Consider the following 13,416-nt stretch of genomic DNA (forward strand, 5'->3'; position numbering starts at 1 on the left):
GAATTGACAATCAGCAAAGACTTGCGACTTTTGATTTTGACCCCTCCCCCTTCACTTAAGAGACAATAACTCAATTGTTTTTGAATGGAATTCAATGCACTTTGGCGTGATTGTTGTTGAATGATTTGACCACAACATATTACAAGTTCCATGTTTTTGGTTGATGGGTTTTTGAGTAATTTGTGTTTGGATTTTTGGTCCTTTGTGAATGAATGCAAATGCGCTAGTACGCTATCATACGGAAACAAACACAACTCCAACTGTAAGTTCCCTCCGCTGTATTAATCAGTTATGACAGCATACACACAAATACACACAATCATGAACATAAAGGTTAGATACTCAAAAATCCGGTACTCACAATTTTGTAGCAAATAAAACAACTAGAGATGACAATCTCGTACAATTGCGCTATCAAAACTCGCTACTCTTCAATCAGGTATAAAGAAATACAAACAGTCCGTGACCTCATAGGCGCACGATATCTATTTTAAGTGTCAAAAATCACCTTCTACTCTGTCTACTAAATATTCTGTATCTCTTAAGTAATCAAGTTCTTGTAGACATATTTTAATTCTGGTCCTACACAGAATCACACAGCTTCTATAGCCGTACACTAGGAAATGTATTTACTACTAAATCCTTTTACTGGCGACCTCGGTCTACGCAGTAACTATCGCCCAGTGACCTCTAGGGTCCAACTATACGGACACAAAATAACCGTGCTCTAGCGTCTAGAAATCCCGTCGAATCTCCGCTTGGCGATTCAATAGGTAAGATAATTACGGCGACTTCTCAGATCCTTGGTGCCGACTCATCTGGTCGCTACCTTCCTGTCCAGTTATACGACGCACTGCACAACATAAATAGCGGACATCTTGTCTTAGATATCTGTCTGCTATGTTTAAAGTTACAGTGTTAGTCGATTCAACTTTTGCGATAAACATTAACGATACTCAAATGCTTATTCCATTTACCTTAAAAGTGCTTTACGCGGGCCTCCTTTCTCCCGGTCGATTCCTGTGACAGACCCCTCTCTGTCGGTGGACAGTGGTCAAGTGTAACGATATCTGCGTTACGAATCACAACGTCAACTCTCTGTCAGTGAGTGAGCTGAATTCACAGCACGTGCTAGTCACTTTGCTATGTCACGCTATTATCCCTGGTTGGCGCTTCTAAAAAGCGTGGAGGATATCACTGTCAACATTGCCTGTTAGTATATTCCGTGATTTCCTTCACATCCTTGACTTATTTTGGGCAGTGTAAATGTGTTTTTCTAGTGGTTTGGATAGAACAGGAAGAATCGAGATTGGTCTGTAATTGGCGGGGTCAGAAGAATTACCTGATTTAAATAGAGGGATTACTTTTGCCTCCTTTAATTTAGCGGGAATGTCAGATTTGTCCAGGCACAAATGTGACCCTCCACGACGGTATGAGTCGCATGTCACCTTTGCATGATTTTCATATTTTTACATTTTTCTAAAGAATTTTTTATGCTCTATCTAGTGGTGAAACCCGTTTTAGAAAAGAGCAAACACTGTTTGAGTTATAAGCCAGTGACTAAGGTGACCCTCACTCTGTTACCTGACACTCCCCTGACTTATATTAAGTCCAGCGCAGAACCGCGCGAGGTGACATGCGACTCATTTCGTGGTGGAGGGTCACAAATTGTAAACATATGTCAGAGATTCTGCAATAAAAGGGGCAGACAACTTCAACATTTTCCCATCAAGATTATCTAGACCACGAGTACCAGATTGTTTTAAGCACATCAGATAATGGAAGACTTCGCTCTTATGTGTAATATTTTTTGAAACACAAAACTATTTCAACTTGTCCAGATTATTCTGTTTTGATCTATCATTTGTGATTATTTTTTCAACAATAGAAGTGAAATGACTGTTAAGATCATCAGCAGGTACATCAATGACAGAAGGTTTTACGGTTTCTTTACGTGTTAACTGGTTGATCACTTTCCAGATCGCTTTTGAGTTTTGTTTCGTATTTGATGCAGCGAGCTCACGGTAATATTTTCTGCGACCAGCACGTTTCATGGACGTTACTTCGTTTCTCTGCTTTCTGTACTCTTCCTCTTTGTCATTACGTTTAAGAAAATCGCGGTGATTAATCGCACATTGAATGTCGTATGTAAGCCATTTTGGTTTTGGGTGTTGCTACACACGAGAGGTTCTGAATGGTGCATGTTTATCATATACTTTTATAAACAAGTTGTACCATAATGAGCGCTTCTGCTCAAAACACGCTTCTCCGGGTTTACCGCTAGGTGGCGCACGAAAATCTGGGCTCGTATTCTTGAAAAAGCTGCAACATTGTGTCCTTTAAAGTCAAACTGTCGTTTAACTACCGCCCGGTATTTATTTTTACTGCCCGGTAATTATTTATTTTCCCCCGGTATTAATGTGTGTCTGGCGGAAGGTCGGCAGGTACCAGAATTGGTTATTTTTAGAATAGGAGATTCCTCATGCTTGTTCCTCTCTACAAACAATTTTTGAACAAGATGTATTCTTGAAAAAGCTGCAACTCATATACTGGCCTGTAAAACCACTTACGCTCAATAAGTCCGCCAACTGCTAAGTGTTATTTATGAAACACCGGTAAGTCCTTACCGGGTTGTCTCCGAGCTGTAAAGTTAGATGACCCATCCCCCTCCTGTAAAGTCGCTACCTGTCAGTAACTTCACCAACACTGTCCATGTCACCTATTTCATACGTTATTAAAACCGTCAAGTTTGAATAAATCTTGTTCATATATTGTTCGTAGATTTATGTCCCTCGTGGACACACATTGGTGTCATTTAAGCACCAATGCATTGCGGTCAAATACGAGATTCTGCTCGCGAAAGATTTCAACCGATGCTCGATCATAACGGCGAGTTGTGAAAGCGTGCTAGCGTCTTGTTTAATGCATTACAGTGTCGAGTATTTGGTGTCTGATTCCGTAGCCGAACGGTTATCGAATTCGCCAGATGCGCTATTGAGTCGAGTTCAAATTTCCATCAGGCCTTACATTTTTACACCCCCGGTATAGGGGTGTGTACATATAGGTTTCGCTCGATGTGTTTGTTTGGGTGTTTGTGTGTTTGTGTTCGCATATAGATCTCAAGAATGAACGGACCGATCGTCACCAAACTTGGTGAACAGGTTCTATACATTCCTGAGACGGTCCTTACAAAAATTGGGACCAGTCAAACACACGGTTAGGGAGTTATTGGTGGATTAAAATTATACAAGGACTTATACAGGGACATCTTCATGGTCAAAGGGAAATAACCATTCTCACTCAGTCACTGCCACCAACTGAGAAGGTTATTTCCCTTTGACGGGGGTGTTTTTCCTACCTCGTAGGAATTTCTTGTTTTTCTTCTCTTTGTCATTTGTTTGTTTTTGTTTATTTTCTTCGTGTGCAAGAGAGTACGTTGTAATATCAAAATTGATTTTTAAAATTAATTTTAGGCGAGAATGAGGTTTTTTTTAATGTTGGTTAATGAAGGGCGGGGAAATAGCTCAGTCGGTAGCGGCGCTGGCTTCAAAACCAGTTGTCGCTATCGGCGTGGGTTCGATCCCCACGTTCGGCGAGGGATTTATTTCCCAGAGTCAACTTTGTGCAGACTCTCCTCGGTGGCCGAACACCCCCGTGTGCACGCATGCGCACGATAAAGAACCCAAGTTCACAGCGAAAGTCTCAGGGCTTGGAAACATGAATACACGCATGCAGGAAAAAAAATGGGTAGCGCCGTATACTGTATGGCAGCTCGCTTTCCCCAGGGAGAAAGCAGCCCGAATTTCCATGAGGGTAACCTCACAGGACTATATAACATCTTATCCTTATCTTATCCTTATCCTTATGATATTACCGTTAACTGCCTTGTATACGCCCACCCGCCCCATGCACCAATTTTGCCCAAAAGTGGGGTGTGGGCGTTTACTAGGTACTATGCCCTTGGCAGGAGCGGTTCCTCAGCTAGAAAAACGATATTTTGGTCATTTGTCATAGAAGTGTTCAAAGGATGCGTTATTGCACAAAAGTCCCCCCCCCCCCCCCTCTCTCTCTCTCTCTCTCTCTCTCTCTCTCTCTGTCTGTCTCTCTCTCTCTCTCTCTCTCCCTCTCTCTCTCTCACACACACACACACACACACACACACACACACACGCACACTAACACACACACTAACACACACACACACACACACACACACACACACACACACACACACACACACACACACACACACACGTGAATCAACCTCTTCAGACATCACTTCCCGCCAAAGATGAAGCTTTGAAGATGAAGACCATTGTTGGAGCAGTCCGCGGTACAAGCCATCAACAACTGTACGGCGAGTCAGGCTTTATTTCACTTTCAGAGAAGCGTAAACGTCAAAAATTGATATTATTTCACAAGATTGTACACCGTAAGGTGCCAAACTACTTACTTGCGATATTGCCACCATTAATATCAACTAATAACCCATATCGCCAGCGCAGACCTTTTGATAGGAAAGTCCCATCGTTTAACACTGAATTATACAGAAACTCATTTCTCCCATCTAGAACACGACTCTGGAATTCTTGACCAGACTACATAAACCTTAGTGAGTCCCTTAGTGAATTCAAGCACTTTTTGTCAAAAAACGATTTAAGTCCGCCGTGTTATTGGTTTTCTGGAGATCGCATATCACAAACAATTCACTGTAAGCTCAGGCTATATAAGTGATCTTAATAACGATCTTGTGAGACGACACGTTGCTACAGATGCATCTTGTGACTGCGGATTTCCGTCCGAAACCGTAAAACACTTCCTATTAGATTGTCCAAATTATCGCGAAGCACGTCAAGAAACCATACATACCCTCCCTAACCACAGTATTCACCTCCCGCACCTTCTAAATGGAGACAGACAGTATTCTCTAGATTTGAACAGGAACATGTTTTCCATAGTACACTCGTTCATTGAACATTCAGGCCGCTTTGGGCAAACCAGAATCAATGCTCCTCAAACCGGACAACAACTTTAATTTCTGCACAACTCCTACCCATCCCTCTTCTTCCCCTCCTTCCTTCCTCTTACTGTCTTTCTTTATAATGATTATGCAACGTTTATTATGTTATTAATCGATTTGGTTTATTTAGACAAATTGTTCAGCCGTTACCGCCTTACGTTGTAATATCCATGCAGGAACACCACTATAAGCTTCTAGCTTGTTGCTGTTACCTGTGTCTTTTGTATACATGTCATGATTGTAACATTTGTTGAAATAAACTTATGTTTAAACCAAAGATGAAGCTTTCGTTTCTTCTTTTTCCTCCCAGTCAAAAATGTATTGCGATTCTCTAGCCACTCTAGAAACCTTTTTCTGTCCAATTCCCGAAACATGTCTATGGAAAGGAAACAATTGAAAATCAACAATAACAGTAGACTGAATAATCTGTATTTATTTTCCTTGTCTACTCCACTGGTCGAAACTGGGGGGTGGGCGTTTACTAGGTATTATACCCTGTACACCTGCATGCAACTGAGGTTACAAAAAAAAAAGGTCTCCCCGTGTTTTTATTTCATTCAGTTTGTTTGGGTTGTTGCTATTGACTTTGAAACTGACACGTCGGCGAAATCGCCGGTAACGCGTGCGCAGAGAAGAGCAAGCATCGGGAATCTTCAATTCTAAAAATAACCAACACTGGTAGCTGCCGACCTTCCGCTAAACACACATGAATACCGGGGAAAAATAAATAATTACTGGGCAGTAAAAATAAATACTGGGCAGTAGTTAAACGAAAGTTTGACTTTGAAGGACACAATGTTGCAGCTTTTTAGCCAGCGTGTCAGTTTCAAAGTCAATAGCAACTACAAAAACAAACCGTATGAAATAACAAGTCGCGTAAGGCGAAAATACAACATTTAGTCAAGAAGCTGTCGAACTCACAGAATGAAACTGAACGCAATGCAATTTTTCAGCAAGACCGTATACTCGTAGCATCGTCAGTCCACCGCTCATGCTCATGGCAAAGGCAGTGAAATTGACAAGAAGAGCGGTTTAGTAGTTGCTCTGAGAAGGATAGCACGCTTTTCTGTACCTCTCTTCGTTTTAACTTTCTGAGCGTGTTTTTAATCCAAACATATCATATCTATATGTTTTTGGAATCAGGAACCGACAAAGTGTTTTTAAATTGATTTCGACAAATTAATTTTGATAATAATTTTTATATTTTTAATTTTCAGAGCTTGTTTTTAATCCAAATATAACATATTTATATGTTTTTGGAATCAGAAAATGATGGAGAATAAGATGAACGTACATTTGGATCGTTTAATAAAAAACATATTTTTTTTCAAAATTTTCAGATTTTTAATGACCAAAGCCATTAATTAATTTTTAAGCCACCAAGCTGAAATGCAATAGCGAAGTCCGGCCTTCGTCGAAGATTACTTGACCAAAATTTCAACCAATTAGGTTGAAAAATGAGGGCGTGACAGCGCCGCCTCAACTTTCACGAAAAGCCGGATATGACGTCATCAAAGGTGTTTATCGAAAAAAAGAAAAGAATGTTCGGGGATATCATTCCCAGGAACTCTCATGTAAAATTTCATAAAGATCGGTCTGGTAGTTTGGTCTGAATCGCTCTACACGCACACACACACACACACACACATACACCACGACCCTCGTCTCGATTCCCCCCTCTACGTTAAAACATTTAGTCAAAACTTGACTAAATGTAAAAACACGGGAAGACCCTTTTTATTTATTTTTTTTTTTTTTTTTAATCTCAGTTGCATGCAGGTGGCTGCTACTGCATTTTAGTTTTTTGTCTTCTCTCACCTTTGTTTTTGAAGCGGTGAGCATCCTTCTTCATTGTTATATATCAAATGTTTACATGTTTAAGTTAACAAACTTTATCAATAAACTAATATCATGTTAACCTAAGATTTTTTTTAAAAACATTCCTGCCGAAAATTATTTTTTTAAATCAATTTTGCTATTATAACGTCATGAAGAAAATAAACAAAAATAAACAAATGCCAAAGAGTAAAAAAAATAAAAATACGGACAGATGGCGATTTGAACTCGACTCCATCGCGCAACAGGCGAACGAGAAAACCGTTCGGCCACGGAATCAGTTGAAATATAGGGACACTGTAATGCATTAAAAAAAACCGCTAGCACGCTTTCACCACAAGCATCGAGCATCGGTTGAAATCTTTCGCGAGCGGTATCTCGTATTTGTCCGCAATGCATTGGTGCTTAAAATGACACCAATGTGTGTCCATGAGGGACATAAATCCACAAACAATATTTGAACAAGATTTATTCAAAATTGACGGTTTTAGAGGAGGGGAATGGGTCCTCTAACTTTACAGCTCGGAGACACCCGGGTAAGTCCTTACCGGGGTTTCATAAATAACACTTAGCGGACTTATCGAGCGGAAGTGGTTTTACAGGCCAGTATATTAGTTGCAGCTGTTTACAGAATACGGGTCCAGACCTGTGGCACTCCGGCGGCGCGCCCGCAATTTCGCTTCGTTGCGGAAGGGTAACACAGTCGTGTCACCGTGACACAGCGGCAGAGATAATATTTTGCGGAAGAATGCTGAACAAGTGTTGTGTATTGAACTGCAACAAAGCAAAAGGATTTCAGTTTCCCAAAATTGTTGAGAGGAGAAAGCAATGGATGGTTAGGCCCCCCCAAAAATAGGTCTGTTTACGGTAACATAGGGTGAAAAAATAGGGTCGGTAGGTCGGCTTTTTTTCTTCTTTTTATATTTAGTCAAGTTTTGACTAAATATTTTAACATCGAGGGGGAATCGAAACGAGGGTATGGTGTATGTGCGTGTGTCTGTGTGTGTGTCTGTGTGTGTGTCTGTGTGTGTGTGTAGAGCGATTCAGACTAAACTACTGGACCGATCTTTATGAAATTTGACATGAGAGTTCCTGGGTATGAAATCCCCATACGTTTTTTTCATTTTTTTGATAAATGTCTTTGATGACGTCATATCCGGCTTTTCGTGAAAGTTGAGGCGGCACTGTCACGCCCTCATTTTTCAACCAAATTGGTTGAAATTTTGGTCAAGTAATCTTCGACGAAGCCCGAGGTTCGGTATTGCATTTCAGCTTGGTGGCTTAAAAATTAATTTATGAGTTTGGTCATTAAAAATCGGAAAATTGTAAAAAAAAATAAAAATTTATAAAACGATATAAATTTACGTTTATCTTATTCTCCATCATTTGCTGATTCCAAAAACATATAAATATGTTATATTCGGATTAAAAACAAGCTCTGAAAATTAAATATATAAAAATTATTATCAAAAATTTTTTTTCGAAATCAATTTAAAAACACTTTCATCTTATTCCTTGTCGGTTCCTGATTCCAAAAACATATAGATATGATATGTTTGGATTAAAAACACGCTCAGAAAGTTAAAACAAAGAGAGGTACAGAAAAGCGTGCTATCCTTCTTAGCGCAACTACTACCCCGCTCTTCTTGTCAATTTCACTGCCTTTGCCATGAGCGGTGGACTGACGATGCTACGAGTATACGGTCTTGCTGAAAAAGGGCAGCTACTTGACTAAATATTGTATTTTCGCCTTACGCGACTTGTTTTTTTCTTTTTTTTTCGCGGGTGGCGAACACCACTGCGTGCAGACAGGTTTCACAGTCTTCAGAGTCGGGTATGTCCCTGACTTTGATATTAAATAAAATGTTTCGTTTTGTTTAGTCGTGAATTTTCACTGGTCTGTGTCGAATGTCTTCGGAATTTACATATGAAAAATAAACTTTGATCGAATTTAAGTCAAGTTTGTATTCCCCACCAGCGAAAAAGGTAGGTCGGTCGTGAGAAATGAGACAGACACGATTTCCCTTTTTAGCCACATTGCAATAGACAAAGGCACCAGTACAAAAACACACAAAGAAATCCAGTGAAAAGTACATTAGAAACCAAAGAACAGAGATAGATGAACACACTTAGTTAAAAAAAACAATGAATGTGTTTATGTTTAGTCGATACAATCGCATGTGAAGTAAACGGTCTTTTTATATTTAGTCAAGTTTTGACTAAATATTTTAACATCGAGGGGGAATCGAAACGAGGGTCGTGGTGTATGTGTGTGTGTGTGTGTGTGCGTGCGTGCGTGCGTGCGTGCGTGCGTGCGTGTAGAGCGATTCAGACCAAACTACTGGGCCGATCTTTATGAAATTTTACATGAGAGTTCCTGGGATTGATATCCCCGAACGTTTTTCTCCTTTTTTCGATAAATGTCTTTGATGACGTCATATCCGGCTTTTCGTGAAAGTTGAGGCGGCACTGTCACACTCTCATTTTTCAACCAAATTGGTTGAAATTTTGGTCAAGTAGTCTTCGACGAAGCCCGGACTTCGGTATTGCATTTCAGCGTGATGGCTTAAAAATTAATTTATGACTTTGGTCATTAAAAATCTGAAAATTGTAAAAAAAAATAAAAAATTATAAAACGATCCAAATTTACGTTTATCTTATTCTCCATTATTTTCTGATTCCAAAAACATATAAATATGTTATATTTGAATTAAAAACAAGCTCTGAAAATTAAAAATATACAAATTATTATCAAAATTAAATTTTCCAAATCAATTTAAAAACACTTTCATCTTATTCCTTGTCGGTTCCTGATTCCAAAAACATATAGATATGATATGTTTGGATTAAAAACACGCTCAGAAAGTTAAAACGAAGAGAGGTATAGAAAAGCGTGCTATCCTTCTCAGCGCAACTACTAAACCGCTCTTCTTGTCAATTTCACTGCCTGAACGGTGGACTGACGATGCTATGAGTATACGGTCTTGCTGAAAAATTGCATTGCGTTCAGTTTCATTCTGTGAGTTCGACAGCTACTTGACTAAATATTGTATTTTCGCCTTACGCGACTTGTTTCTAAATGTGTCTGTCTCAAAAACGTTAATTACAAATCTGTTCAGTTGGAATGGCTGTTAAAAGGTTTGGACGTAACATGCTTTTAATAAGTAGCAATTTCCATCAAATCACGACATGAAAGGGTTTTGAAAGGCTAACTACGGCTTATTCTACTTGCGCTTGGTCATTTTGTCACTCGGGCAAGGTGTCTGTCTCATTTTTTCTCACGACCGCCCTGCAGACAAATCGTCTGCTATAACCGCCATACACAGCAAATTGTCATGATGCAACCAATTTTACACTTCCTATCCGTTGTCAGGCAGATAATCAACTGGCTGACTAAAGAATTTTTCGGCATGTGTTTATTTCAGAGCACGTTATTTACTGTCTAGTAACTCGGGCAAGGTGTCTGTCTCATTTTTTCTCACGACCGCCCTGCAGACAAATCGTCTGCTATGACCGCCATACACAAGCAAATTGCCATGATGCGACCAATTTTATACTTCATATCCGTTGTCAGGCAGATGATCAACTGGCTGACTAAAGAATTTTTCGGCATGTGTTTATTTCAGAGCACGTTATTTACTGTCTGTCTCTGAAAACCTTGAATTCTCTCGACCGCCCGGCACTATTGACGGTCATTTCTTACCAAATGTTAAGCAGATTCATTTGTAAAATAACAACATTCAGTGACTGTGTCTGATCAACGCCAGTGTTTTTTTTCAATCCTTGAATGCACTGCATTGTGAATGTTGTGGTCAAGTGAGGGTTTTATAGACATCGCCGTACGTTTTTCAACACTTTGATGACGTCAGACAGCAGATTGAAAACGTTCCAACTTGGAAAGAGAGCCAGTCACGATCATATCGTAGGGAATCAATATTTGCTTTGTTTATTAACTTTCAAGTGCTTTTATAAGTTTGATTTTTGTCATTGTTATTGTTGCATATGTGCGTGCGTACGTGCGCGCGCGCCTGTCAGTGTGGAAGAGTGTAGGGTAAGTGTATCCAATTCCGACCGACTTCGGGGATACCTAAATCCGACCGATTTTCCAAGTCACTAATGATGAGGTTCACACGTCATCCCAACAGAAAGAATGCCATTCATACAAGGGCCATTCATGAACGGTTGATGACGCGACGTCACGAACCAATCGTTTCGTCACGAGAGTTAATTGCGTCATCTGCACCGCGGTGCGAAATGTGCCTTCGCCATACGTTTCTTGCAAAGGGTGAGATAATTTGATAGAGTTGTGTTTCTTTTACATGGATGTTAATAAGTGTTTTTGGAAGAATAATGTTATGGTTCTGACTAAATCTCATTGTACTTTTTAATCGAAAAGGGGAAAATCTTATCAGTCGTGATTAGATACCCAGTTTTTGAGAGAGTATTTAAATCCGACAACAACGCAGATAATACAAAACGCTGCACAAAATCCCAGTAAAACCATTCATTGTTTACGTTTATGACTTGAAAAAAGCATATGAACAAGGAAACATATCAGATGATGTATTATCTAGCTGTGTGTGTGTGTGTGTGTGTGTGTGTGTGTGTGTGTGTGTGTGTGTGTGTGTGTGTGTGCGTGCGGCCGAGCGTTGCGCGCACGTGTTCGTTTGTGTGTGTGTGTGTGCGTGCGTGCGTGCGTGTGTGTGTGTGTGTGTGTGTGTGTGTGTGTGTGTGTGTAAGCGTGCGCGCGAGCGTTGTGCGCACGTGTTCGTTTGTGTTAGCTTATGTGTGTGTGTGTGTGTGTGTGTGTGTGTGTGTGTGTGTGAGTGTTGATGCGTGAGTGTTGATGCGTGCGTACTTGCATGTGTGCGTGCGAGAGGGGTTGGGTTTTCTTATGTGTGCAGAGTAGTTGTTGTAGAAAATGCAAGACATTAAGGTTCAGTCTGTAGTGGATATACTGGGACAGCGTCCATGTACTATGCCACAGTTCAGTCAGTAGTGGATATACTAGGACTCCGTTAAGGTACTCTGCCACAGTCTTTGATGACGTCATTTCCGTTTTTGTGATAGTTGAGGCGGACCTGTTAAGTAATCTTTGATTAAGTCGGGACTTTGATATTGCATTTGAGCCAGGTAGCAGAAAATCATTTGTTATCCTTGTTAAGCCATACGCGACCGAGCTGTGACCTTGAAATTTGACAAGGGTCAAGTATACTTCTACCATGCCTGAAGGCTGGCTTTTTAGCACCCAACTGGTGTGAATTTTCAAAGTTCTAGATGTACAAATGGTCAATAAATTGATAATTTTCCATTTTGATGATCCCAACTCGACCCTGTTGCGACCTTGAAATTTTACAAGACTCAACTTAAGCTTTAATTTCCATCTCGGAGAATTATCAAGCAAATGTGTTATACCAAGTTCAATTTCTCCAGCTTCAAAAGCAATGCCACCCATACGCAACCCAGCTGTGATCTTGAATTCTACAAGGGTCAACCAGACTTCCAACATGTCAGAAAGCTATTTAGCCCCGAATATGCGTGAAGATTCAAAGTTCTAGCTTCACAAGTGTCTGAGAAAAAAAATGCCGTTTTATACAGTCAGGAGAACCAGTCGTGACCTTGAATTTTGTTGAGGATCGACTTGATCTTCTCCATGTCGAAGGATAATTGATCGATTGCGTTGTATGAAGTTTCAAGGTTCTAACTTTAGAAATAAAGCAGAAATGGATAACAGTCTGGTTTTTTAACCCATGAGCGACACGGCTGTGACCTTGAGATTTGACAAGGGTCAACCAGACTTTCACCGTGTCAAAACGTTATCAAGCCCTGAATGTGTGTAAAGTTTCAAGTTTCTAGCTTACCACAAAGCTGTGAAAAGGATTATTGTCTGTTTGTTTGTTTTTTTACCCATACGAGACCCTACTGTGACCTTCACATTTGACAAGGATCTTTCTGAACTTCTTTGTGTCGGAGAATCATTGAGCTACGGCGTTTTATGATATTCGAAGGCTCTCCCTTTAAAAACAACGGAAAAAAGGTCGACTTGCGTACCCGCTCTTTCGCTAATCTCAATTAAAATTTATCTTGGAAGTTCTGTTTTATTACGCTTATAATTAAGAAGATTAAACTAAGACAACAAATAGTTAGTTTTCCCATTAAACTCGATAAGCTAGTGACATTTTATGTTGAACGCAAGATGGTGTCGCACGCAAGATCTCAAAAGATGTTGACAACATAATTTCAACACTTGGTAGCGCATTCATGGTTCGTGATTTCTTCACAAATTTTGAACACAGAATGTGTCACATGGTTCCCTAGATGAAGTAGATCCTTGTACATGTAAGTTTTGTTTTTAAAAGAAAATAACCGTTAATTACCGAACATTATGTCGCATGCAAGATATGACGACATTTTCAGATCGTTTTCAAAATTGCTGTTCAAAAGTTCTGCAGTCTTTGCTGGATTACTTGAAAGACAGCAGTTTGATACACCGTTATCGCTTGACGTGTCGACATCAATTCCAGAGTTTTTGAAAAAGAAATTTAGTAAATATCTGCGAT

This window comes from Littorina saxatilis, linkage group LG4 (assembly GCF_037325665.1).
Source record: "Littorina saxatilis isolate snail1 linkage group LG4, US_GU_Lsax_2.0, whole genome shotgun sequence".
In the NCBI taxonomy this organism is placed as follows: domain Eukaryota; kingdom Metazoa; phylum Mollusca; class Gastropoda; order Littorinimorpha; family Littorinidae; genus Littorina; species Littorina saxatilis.